This window comes from Arachis stenosperma, chromosome 3 (assembly GCF_014773155.1).
Source record: "Arachis stenosperma cultivar V10309 chromosome 3, arast.V10309.gnm1.PFL2, whole genome shotgun sequence".
Lineage (NCBI taxonomy): Eukaryota > Viridiplantae > Streptophyta > Magnoliopsida > Fabales > Fabaceae > Arachis > Arachis stenosperma.
This window is the reverse complement of record NC_080379.1, coordinates 171,081,514-171,093,671: the sequence shown is the minus strand read 5'-3', so window position 1 is coordinate 171,093,671 and position 12,158 is coordinate 171,081,514.

Here is a 12,158-nt window from a genome sequence, read left to right as displayed (position 1 = left end):
TGCTATTAGGTTTAGGTATAGAGTTTCAATTCTATCCTTCTGACTCTTTGATTTAATACTAGCGGCTATGAAAATCTTGGATTAGATATTGGAGGTTAGTAGATATAGACTAATCTAGGGTATAGTGTGTATTTTGAATGTTCAGTTTCAAATATCTATTAGTTATTTCTTTTTTTTTCTTCCAAAAATTAAAAAGTTTGACTATTTAAAAGATTCAAATTTCTCAGTTGTATATTGCTAGATGTACCCACTCCTTCCCCCATTTTTTTAATCTTGTATTAACTGAAGCTACTATATTGTGTGTGTTATAAAAGTATCATTCTCTTATAAGGTCGAAGTACACACACATGACTAACATCTTTGTGATCTCAGGGATCTAATCAAGTGATAAGGATGATCAACTATTAAGACTAAGAAGAATAAAATGTTGCCATTAAATTATTCGTATAGATAGATAATCAACATTTAAATACAAAGGAGTTTTGAAAAACTTTTTAATGTGAAATTAATGATTTATAATTTTGGTTGTAAGAGAGATGAGAGAAAGAGAGGACAAGAAAGATAGAGGGGTAAGGTTAGACAACCACAATACTAAGGCAAGGATCTAAAAGTTTGAAATTAAGAGTATTTTTGTTTGGAGAAGAAATCTTTTACTTTTTTTATGGACAGGCTACTAAAAAATATATCATAGCAAGAATTATATAGCTTTTTACTTGGACGGGGTGGATCAGTGACATATCTGTCACGAAAGCAGAAGAATGGTATGGTATATCTATTTGCTTTCATATGATACAACACAATGACCCTGATACGGAACGTAACCCTGATATGTTCTGTATCATTTGCTATCAAATTTCAGGTATTAGATCAATCATTGTTAATTTACATTTGTTCTTCTTTATCCTAATTAAAAAAAATCGTGTCATTTCATGTGTCATCCATTGTTCATCTTCGTGTCTTCCTTCGAATCTCTTTGTTCCTTATTGTTTATTATTTTCTTACTATTCGTGGTTTCTTTTTGTTTTCCCATAACATTAGGTTTCTTTGAAGGAACTCTTACCATTACCTTCTAATTTAACTTTTTGTACATGTTAAATTGAAATACTTAGTGTCCAAAAAAATACAGCAAAAAAAAAAGTATTCAATGCAAAAAAAAAAAGAATTGTGTTATCATAAAAAAATATCAGAAAAACCTAAAAAAAATATGTTTAGATAATTTATTATTATTACTTCATTGTGTGGAAAGTGGGAAAAAGATAAAAAATATGAAGGATCCAAATAAAAATGGGTGGAGAAAGAAAGTAGAAGTCTCGGTGGCAAGAAATAACTTCAATAGGTTGCAGAAGAGTATTATTGGGGGTACGACAAAAGCTATAAACTTCGGCATGTTGAATGCAATAGTTCGAAAGGATTGGCTTCACGTAGTCAAGGTTCATGAGATGGGAGACTACAAAGCGTTGCTGGCCTTTTATAGCGTTCGAAGTGCGAAAGAAGCGCTCACACTTAGCATGGATGGTCCGTTGAAGATTTTTCATAGCGTATGGAGATGAAAAGAGAATGAACGTAGCAAAAATATAAGGGTGTAGCTAGAATGCTTTAGAGTTTCCCTACATGCTTGGTCAAAAGATACATTCTGAACTATTGGTGGACAGTGGGGTGAGATGGTGAAGTGTGACAAAGTAACAAAATCCTGTTTGTCATTTAGTGTTGGACGAGTACTTGTGTGTGTGTGTGTGTGTGTGTGTGTGTGTGTGTGTGTGTGTAACGAATGGATACACATTATCATAGGCATAAGTGAATTCGATGTGTTTATTAAGGAAGTTAAAAGCGAGGTATATGGTTCAGTGTGTTATGTGATGATGGATGATATAGAAGAAAACAGTAGGGTCATCATGAGAGGAAGATATATAACTGGGCAAGATAAAAGTAAAGATGACGGAAATGGGAATAAACCGCTGTTGTTGGAATGGGATGCAGCGGTAGAGATGGTGGTGCATACGGTTAGAGAGGAAGAACAATGAAAGGGTAAAGTTGTAATTTACTATGAAGATTTGATTGAATGGAGGAATGAATTCTCAAATCAAGAAACGGCATACACGACAATTAAGGCAATCAATTCAGTTATGAGGAAGGCTGATTTAACGAAATATCCTACCAATAACGCAGATGCTAATTCGGATAGAACATTATCGTGGGATTATGATAGACGTCATGTGGTAGCTAAGTTAGAAATAACGAGTAATAATAAAAGAAGTTTAGGTGCTATGAAGCCCAATGAAATTGTGCATACCAATAATATTGATGACCATATTAACATAAATAAGACTAAGAAGAGTCTGTTGGGCCAAAAATAAATAGGCCCAAATGCTAGAATTGTTGCTGGACTTGAAGTTGAGCGGATTGGGAGACCCATGGGTCGGCATATATTCACATTGTGAGACCCAAAGAATATGCGATAGGGGAAAGGATGTGCGGTGATGATGCACAGCTCCACGGTGGCGCAGGCAGAACCATCGATGGTAGAGGCTGACCGAGTAGAGGAAGTCACACCTCGGAGAGGGGGCGGTTTTAACAAGAAATGGTGAATGGAGGTCGCACGCACCCGCGACTGATACAGGTGAGGGAGGTGGTGCGATCCATGACGTTGTCGGCGGGGGCAGCCATCCAAATTCTTTGTCAACGGTTGCCATTCTCACTAATGGAAGAACGACAACGAACGCAACGAGGGACATTGGTTCTGGTGTGCGTTCCTATGGTGGTTTTGCAGACAAAGACCTTTATACGGAATGTAACCCCAATTCGTTCCGTATCATTTGGTATTAGATTTCAGGTATTTGATTAGTCCTTGTTAATCTATATTTGTTCTTCTTTATCATAATTAAAAAAAATCTGCATCATTTCCTGAGTTGTTCATTGTTCATCTTTGTGTATTTCTCCGTCCTTTTTTATTTCTTATTGTTATTATCTCTTTTATTATTTATTATTTTCTTACTATTTGTGATTTCCTTTTCTTTCCATAATATTAGGATTCTTTGAAGAAACTCTTACCATTACTTTCTAATTCAAGTTTTTGTACAAGTTAAATTGGAATATTTAGTGTCCATTAAAAAAACACAAAAAAAAAGCATTCCGTGCACACAAAAAAAGAATTATATTATCGTAAAAAAAAAAGCTAAAAAAATAAAAAAACCTAAAGAAATATCTTTAGATAATTTATTAAAAAAAAGACACTAGCGGAGTGTTCAATGTAGTGGTGATGAGATTTTTTTAGTCAACTATTTTGAGGTACTGAGACAGAGACTAAAAGATTGAGATTCGGTATCTGTTTGTTAGTTCAGAGACTGGTACTAAAATTTCTGTCTCTGTCTCCAAAATTTCAATATTTCAGTACCTCCAAAAAGTGGGGGCACAGGAGACTAAAATTTTTAGAGATGGAGTCTAAAATTTTAATAATATTTTATACCTAAAATACCCTCATTTTAATTAATTAATTTCAATTTTACCCCTTATGCAAATTAAATTAGAGTTTCATTCTTGTTTCAATTTCTGTCTCCCATTTTGCACCAAAGAGAATACTGAGATTTATTTCAATCTTTGTCTCTTTCTATCTTTGTCTCTCGACCAAATGCTACCTTAGAGATTCAAATGTTACTTGGTTGGCTTTGGCACCAAAGTTTGTTGGAGTTAAAGAAATCAAAGACCTTCGACCAATTAGCATGGTGGGTTGCGTGTATAAGGTCATATCTAAGGTGCTAGTTTGGAGGATGCAGAATGTTATGTCAGGATTAGAAGGAGAGACACAAAGTGCTTTTGTGAATAATATAAAAATATATGATAGGGCTTTGATTATGTGTAAAATTGTGTAGTGGTAAAGTTGAGGAAAAAGAGTTCGAGAAAGGTATGCATACTCACACCAAAATGCGCTAGGTCGGTATTTTTGCGCCAAAATATTATCTGTTGTAAGATAATATAATACATTGATATTATTTGTAGGTTTTATTCATTAAAATGGATATTTTACTAATTAATTCAAACAACGAGATGTATATATTTTATTTGCAAATCATATTAATTAAGGTTGATATACAATAAAAATATTATAAATTATATTTATTAGAATGATTGACAATTTATAGAATTTAGTCATAAATATGAATTTTCATATAATTTCAAAGAAGTATTTTTTAAAATATTTTGAGAAAAAAAAGATATACATACTAGTATTAAAATACACTAAACTAATATTTTTATTGTCAGAATACTATATGTTGTAAGATATATAATAATTGAAGAAATAAATTATACAATTATATAATTTAATAAAAATGACCATAGTTAAGTGATTTATTAAAAATTATAATACCTACAAATCTTAAAATTAAATAACTAACATGAGTACATATGATTGTCTATGTGACCTTACACAATGTCAAAGTCGCCCAAAAGTTCGTATTTGAATTTTGAACAGTATATATACGTTGACACAGGCTGTATGCAAAAGCGAGTATTTGAATTTTGAATGTTTGTAAATATTGGCATAGGTGAAGACCATGGCAAATCTAGCCAATTTTTCCAAATATAAACAGGACCTATATATGTTTTCTTTATAGAACTACTTCAAAATTAATTAATCTTTTTTTTTAGGGAAAGAGAATGTTACACTGTTACTTGATACTTAATAGTCAACTCAGTTAGGCTGTTGACTGCTACGTGACTCAGTATGTTCCCTATTTTTGGGTTTTACTCCGTAAATGTTACTTGGATAGCTAATGACATTCGGCTAATAAGATTTCTATGCCCAAAATCTAAGTTTTAAAGTTACTTTATGTCAACTTAAAAGAATTAATACTTTGGTTCAGATGCTCTATTCTTCAGTGAAGATGCAAGTTGAAGTCATGGACCATATAGACTGATATTATTGTGTAAGGTAATGTTAATTTTGTATAAACATATATCCAGCAATTAAATAACTAGGTGCGTTTTAAAGGGGAGGTATTGACTACTGTTTTAGTTCTTATATTTTGTATGTTTCTTTTAATATTTTAGGAAAAAGTATATTTTTATTTTTAAAATTTGTTAATAATTTTAAAAATATTTTTAAATTTTATTTTGTTACAATTTTGTTTTAGAGATATTGGATTTGCATTAAATATATTTCAAAAGGCTAATTTTTTAAAAAATTCAGGATCAATGCAACAACAATTTTACAAGAACAATTATTAATACAAATAAATCAGAGATAGTTATCATGCATTATTGTTAGATTAGTTTTAAATTTTTTTAAAATTTAATTATTAGAGATATTTGATGCAAATAAAAAACTTTTGAAATAAAATTGAAGCAAATTAAAATTTAAGAATATTTTTAAAATTTTTGACAAATTAAAATGATAACTTTAATTCTCGTTCTTCATGAGGGAATATTGCTCTCCATCCTCATTTTCTACAGGGTCTCATTTTTTTGGGGGAATCCTATTCCTCATTTCTCTGATAGTCCTGACTAATTATTAATTTTCATAGGAATAGAATTAAAAGTATCCATCCTATACAAAACAGCAAGATTTTATATAAAAAGTCTAAACGATAAGATGATGTCTTCTTTCAAAATGACATAGTAAAGGACGCCACGGCGAGTCAGAGCATAGAGCAGTGGACGAGGTGGGGGACACGGCAACAGATAGGAGAATGGACACGACGACAGAGTTGTGGAAAGGAACGCCGCACATATAGAGAACGATGCAGTGAGGGTGATGGAACGGTGAGGGTGACAATGCGGTGAGACGAGAGAGTGGCGAGGAGGTGGCTACAGAGAGGTTGGATGGAGTATAGAGAGAGAGAGAGAGAGAGAGAGAGAGAGAGAGAAAGAGAGAGAGAAGTAAATACCAAATCAATATTCGAAAAATTTTGCCACTAACAAAGTGATACCTGATTTTGCTATTGACAAAATGGTCCCTAAAAGGTTTTAAAATTTGACAAGCGTGTTCTCGAACTCACCGGAGCAAATCTCCGACAAGTACAATACTGACATGACCACTGTATTTTGATGATCTGGCAAACCACCCCACAAACCCTAATCCCTCCCCCCCATCTATCTCATTTCCATCGCAGCCTTCCCTCTTCCTTCTCCCTCCCATTGCAACACTCCTCCCCAACACACACTCTCTCTCCCTCCCTCAACACCGCCACAACTTCTACAAGTAGCTAAAACCTGGTGGTTTAGCCCACTCCGTCGCACTTCTTCTCCTTCCTCCCCATTGCATACGTCACAGGACATTGCTGCCGCTCAGTCTCAGGACACCGCTGTCGTTCAGTCTCAGGCCAACGTTGTCGCTTTCGCTGATGGTTTTCTATTTTTCTTTACTAGGATCTACGGGCCTCGCTATCCAATTGAAAATGTTGCTTCATTTCCAATTTTCTTGTTTCAGAGGCAATTATATGTGCAGAAGAGCGGCGCAATTGAGGTGCTGAGAGAATGTGGCTGTTCCAAACCTTGTTGTGGCCTCGATAGTGGTGGTGATGGTCCTTGATAGTGCTCTTGCCGTTGTGATTATTGTTGCTGTTGCTGTGAGTGGTGGAAGTTATTGTTGCTGTTGATGTTGAGGTTGTTGTTGCTGCGAGTAATGGTATTGAGGGAGGGATAGTGAGTATACGTTGGGGAGGGGGATGTGATGGGGAGGGAGAGGGAGAGGGAAGGAGGGAGTGTGCATTGGAGTTAGGGGGTTGCGATGGGAGGGAAAGGGAAGGGGGAGTGTGCGTTGGGGGACTGTGATGGGGAGAGAGAGGGAGGGAGTTGCATTGGGTAGGGGAAGGGCTGTGATGGGGAGGGAGATGGAGGGGGAGTCTACGTTGGAAAGGGCGGGATTAAGGTTTAGGTAGTGGTTTGTTAGGTCACCAAAATACGGTGGCCTTGTTAGCATTGTGCTCGCCAGAGATTTGTTTCAGCGAGCTCAGAGACACGTTTGTCGAATTTTAAAATTTTTTAGGGACCATTTTGTCAATAGCAAAAGTTAGATACCATTTTGTCAACGCCAGAATCTTTCGAGTACCAATTTAGTATTTACCATATATATATATATATAAATAAATTTATGAATTTTTGGAATTGGCGGGAATGGGACAGGAATCCCCACATCTGCTTCGGAAGAATTTTGTCCTCATCTCCATCTCCGTAGAAAAAAAATTTTACAGTCAGATTTTTATTCGGGATAGTGCTTACAGGGATCTCTACGTCTCGAAAAATTTTGCCATTTCTAAATCTACTTGTTTTATTACTTTATTTGTTAAATATCTAAAATTATGGATAATATAATTGAGTAAAAATTAAAATTAAATATCAAGATATAATTAAAAAGTATATTTTTTCTATAAAATATGAGTTAAAGTAAATTAAAAAGGATGAATCTAAAAACAGTTAAGGAAAAAATGATAGTTATTTCATAAATGTATTAATATAAAAAAATTAATTTGGCATCACACAAGAAAAAAATTAATTAAAATAAAAAAAATTGAAAAATCGAAAATTAAACAATTACAAAAATATATTAAAATTATAATAGACTTAAATAAAAGATTAATTACAGTTTTTTTATAATTTATAAATATATTTATATATTTGATAAAATTATTGGAACTTTAAAACCTTGCTGAAAGTAGAAAGATGCGCCAGGAGAGCAAGTGAAGGATGGGAAGCCATTTGCAAAAGCACATGTGCGTTGGTTCCCATTACAACTGCCATTTACACGTGGCGCTACCCCAGCCAATCACTTCTTCTACCCTACGCACACGTGTCCGTTTCTGAAGGGACACCCCATGCCTCAGAAAATTAGAAATTATTGTAGTCTTGTAGTCTACTACTACTACTCTACTAGCCTATAGTATACCATTTTACTTTTTAAAATTTTTAAAAATAAATTATTAATAATTTTTTAACTAATATATCACTGTCAAAATAAAATAATATACACTTTAATAATTTAGTTTTTAGTTTTTCCTCTTTCATAAATAGTAAAAATAATATAGTTGGTTATCATAAAAGGCTGAACTTTATGGATATGGAAGGCTTGGGTGTGCTATTCCCAAATTTGGAGTTTTGGTCGTACAAGACAAAAATGTGAGGTAGATTTTTCTGAGCCAAAGGTAGAACAACTCGAACCATACGAGTTTTTTGGAAATGAAATTTTGCTTCACAAATCGCATAGTCTAATTTGCAACTGATGGAATTTGAAATCTAAAACACGCAACTCGGACTCTCCGTTTTACTTGTTCTAGCTAAATTTGTTGAACAAAACGCAACTCGGATCGTCCGTTTTCAGGAACACAACTCGCAAAGTCCAGGTCCGAGTTCTGGTTCCTCTAATCCCACAACGAGGTGAAGCACCTCTCCTCCCTATATGCGAGTCCAACACCTCCTTTCCTTCCATATTCAAATTAAAAAGCGACCATAAAACTGCTGACCAGACACCTATATAATATGATTTTTAAAAGTTTTATAACCTTTTATATACGACTATTTAAATATTAATTAGAAAAAACAATTATTTTTATGTATATAAATATGTAATTGAATGTTAATAAGAAATATTTTTACAAAAAATACACATAACATTTAAATCTTAATGAATATGGTAAAATTTTAAAATAACTAATATTTTGAAGTAGAAAAAACTTAGATTCGAATCAGTAAAGTTTTAACTTTAATAACTTATTAAATATAGTTTTCAAAAATTGTAATAACTATATTTTAAAAGTTAAAATAAAAACAATTTTCAATAAACACAAGTTATAAAAATTATATTTGCTTGATAAAATAATATTTAACACTTAAAATAGCTTGAATAGCCATGAATATATTAAGAGTAATATTATAGTTATTGTGTCTTTCAATGAACGGTAAAATCTTTTCAAAAGAAAAATATTTCAAAAAGAATAATCATATTATCATAATACATATATTTTCTATAAATTTAATGAGACTCTTCCTTTTTTCACATAAGAATTTTTCATATAATAAAAAATAAGAATAAATAAAGATATCTATTACTAATATATGAGATTATATTAAATTTTTTAATTTTAAAAAACATAAATTAATTAAAAAAATATAATCATAAATATTTCAAGAACAGTCTAATTTTTAAAATTAAAAAAATCAATTTTTTAATAAAACACTGAATGAAATACATGTTTACTTTTCTGGAAGATACTTAAGCTTAAAATTAACGGTGATGCTATATAATTAATTTATTTTGATAATTAAATTTAACTAAGTTGCTTTAATATAATAATTAATAATTAAAATTTTTAGTTAAGAAAAAGAAATATAAAAAAATAAAAAATATTTAATTAATTATATAACTAGTATTTCTCTAAAACTGTAAAATTAATGTGGACCATCATTCATAATTACTGTCTTCTCTATGGGATCATGATTGCAAATTAACTATTTTGTTGCCTTCCGTGATTGTCATTTATCAATGAGTTGGTACTTGGTATAACCTTAAATGGAGTTTGCTGTCACGACGAATTAATTATTGACTTGTCGGATTGAAAATACTATAAAAATCAAAAGGATATTTTCTTTGTATCAATTTAAGTATTTCTTAAATAAGATTTAAATAAAATTAAGAGTAATCTTAGATAACTAATTTTTTAACTATGTTTAATATATATTAAAATTAACTGTTAAAATAAAATATATATTAAAATATAAAATATATATTAAAATAAAATAAATTATATATATATTTATACATAAATACGTAATAGTTAATTTTTTTATATGAACAATATTTTTTATAATTATTTTTTAGTCAATATTAGCTATTTTTTTAAAATTTTATTTGGCTTAAATTTTAATTTCTAAATTATAAACCATTAATTTTAAGTCCTAAATTATAAATCTAAACACTAAAGTTAGCTAGGTTTCTTATATTTTTTCTAAAATTAATTGAGAAGATAAATGGTCTATAATTTAACTAAAAAATCTTAGTTCTAAGTGTTGAAAATAGCAAAAAGATATTTTTTATAAATTATATATAACGAAATATATTATAGAAAAAAATTGACTCCGGTTCATATTAAAGTTATTTAGATAAAAATATAAATTAAAGTTTTGTTTGGAAGATAATATATTAACCTCTCATTATGGTAGGGTTGTTAAACGGATTATTTCAGTCTATTTAGGTCTAATCCGTTAAGTTTGTGGGTTAAATGGGTTGGACCGTTTAATTTCGTTTTATTTGTGAACCATAATTTTTCAGCCCGTTTATTCTTTTATTTTATTTTTTAAAAAATATTTTAACAAAAAATATTATTTTTAGGTGAAAAAATTTTAAAAAATAATATATTTTTTTTAGTCGATGGGTTGGATTTTCGAATCGGATCGAAAAAATATTGACTAAAAGTGCTACTTTTTTTAAAAAAATATGGAAAAAAAAAAACGGACCACCCATTTAGTCCGCGGGCTAGCCTGTCATTTTTTTCTGGGTTAATCGAGCTCAACCTGTTTAGCCCAAAATTTAAACGGGCTTAATTTTAGAGACAAAACTCGTCTATTTAAATAGATAAACAAACTAACCCAATAAATTTAGCCCATTTTAACGCCTTTTATTATGGAATATATGGAACAACTGACCATAAATTCGAATTATATGTTTTAATATGATTATTCATAGGAAAATATTAGCTTCTCATTAAATAATCTTAGTTATCACTTATCATTTCTTGACATTAATACACTATTATAACACAATTTTTTACCATTACACCTTTTAAATTTGTTCTATAACACAGAAGCAATCTGTTTATACTTATCTTCTATTAATAATTTGATTTCATTTAAAAATTAATATCTTTTATTATTATTTTTTTCATAAAGAATGATATGTCGTCATCAATATAAAAACTCATGACAATTACCTTAATAGTTTTAAATCATATTTATTGAATAGATACGTAGATCTTTTACATAAATAGTCTTTAAGTTTAACACATTTATTTATAATAACAGTTTTGAGATTCATCGAACTTAATTTCTTTCATTTATACTGATGTTAAATTCAATTTAATTTTTTTATCTATTATTTAAGTCATATGTCGAACGATCTTCTAAATTAAAATTGAGTTCTTATAATATGAAACTCATAAAAAAATTGAGAAGTAGAATTTTGTTTGAGTAGTTAAATTGGTCTTTTAAAATTGACAATATAAAATTTATTTTAAAATATTATAAAAAATGACAAAAATTATTCTTATTTTTTAAAAGTACAATAGAATAAAAAAATAAAATAAAAGATTAAAGTTCTTAATATTATGTGACTTATTGTGATGCATTAAGTACACATGTATCAGTAGTTGAAATCGTTATATATTTTGGTGTTGTTTGTATGAACGGTATTATATATTTTTTTTTTTGCTAAAGTTAAAACAGTATTACTTATCAAAACTTATATTATTTTTATACCACTGTTGTTTATATCATATTGTAATGAATCTAGAATGGCACACCAAAAAGAATGAATATTAAATTAATTCACTGGTGATAGTCGGAATAATATGTATACAACACATAATTCTTCATTTTTTACTTTTTTAAGTCCTATTTTAGATAAATATTATTTAGGCTAATTTGTGTAGTGTTAAAAATATATATATAAACTCAACCTGAATCATATTTAAGTCCCTACTAAACTAATTCAAATTTTAAACAAAGCACAACAATCAAATGCTAAAATTGACATTATTACCGTATATAACTTAAAATTAATATAGATAAAGTCTCAATCATTTATCCAATTTGTATTTAACCCTGACACCCTTAGTTATTTCTAGTTGACTTCTCTAGGGTGTGCGCCTGTGTCGTTGTCTGCCAAGAAAATTTATGAAATTTTATCCAATTAATACTACCGTAATTAAAAAACTGCATATACTGCTGCTGGTCTATCTTGGGATGATTATTGTAGATATGAGTGTGTGCCTGTGTGGTGGTCCATCATAGTAACACAGATATTTCGTTTTGCATGTGTTCTGTTTGTTTTATTTTATTTTATTTTTTTCATGTGTGGTTTATGAATTATATGAGGGTCAAAGGAAAACTAAATACAATGCATGTTGGATCCTATGAATTTAACTACTTTCTTGGATCCCTTTGTTGGGTGAAAA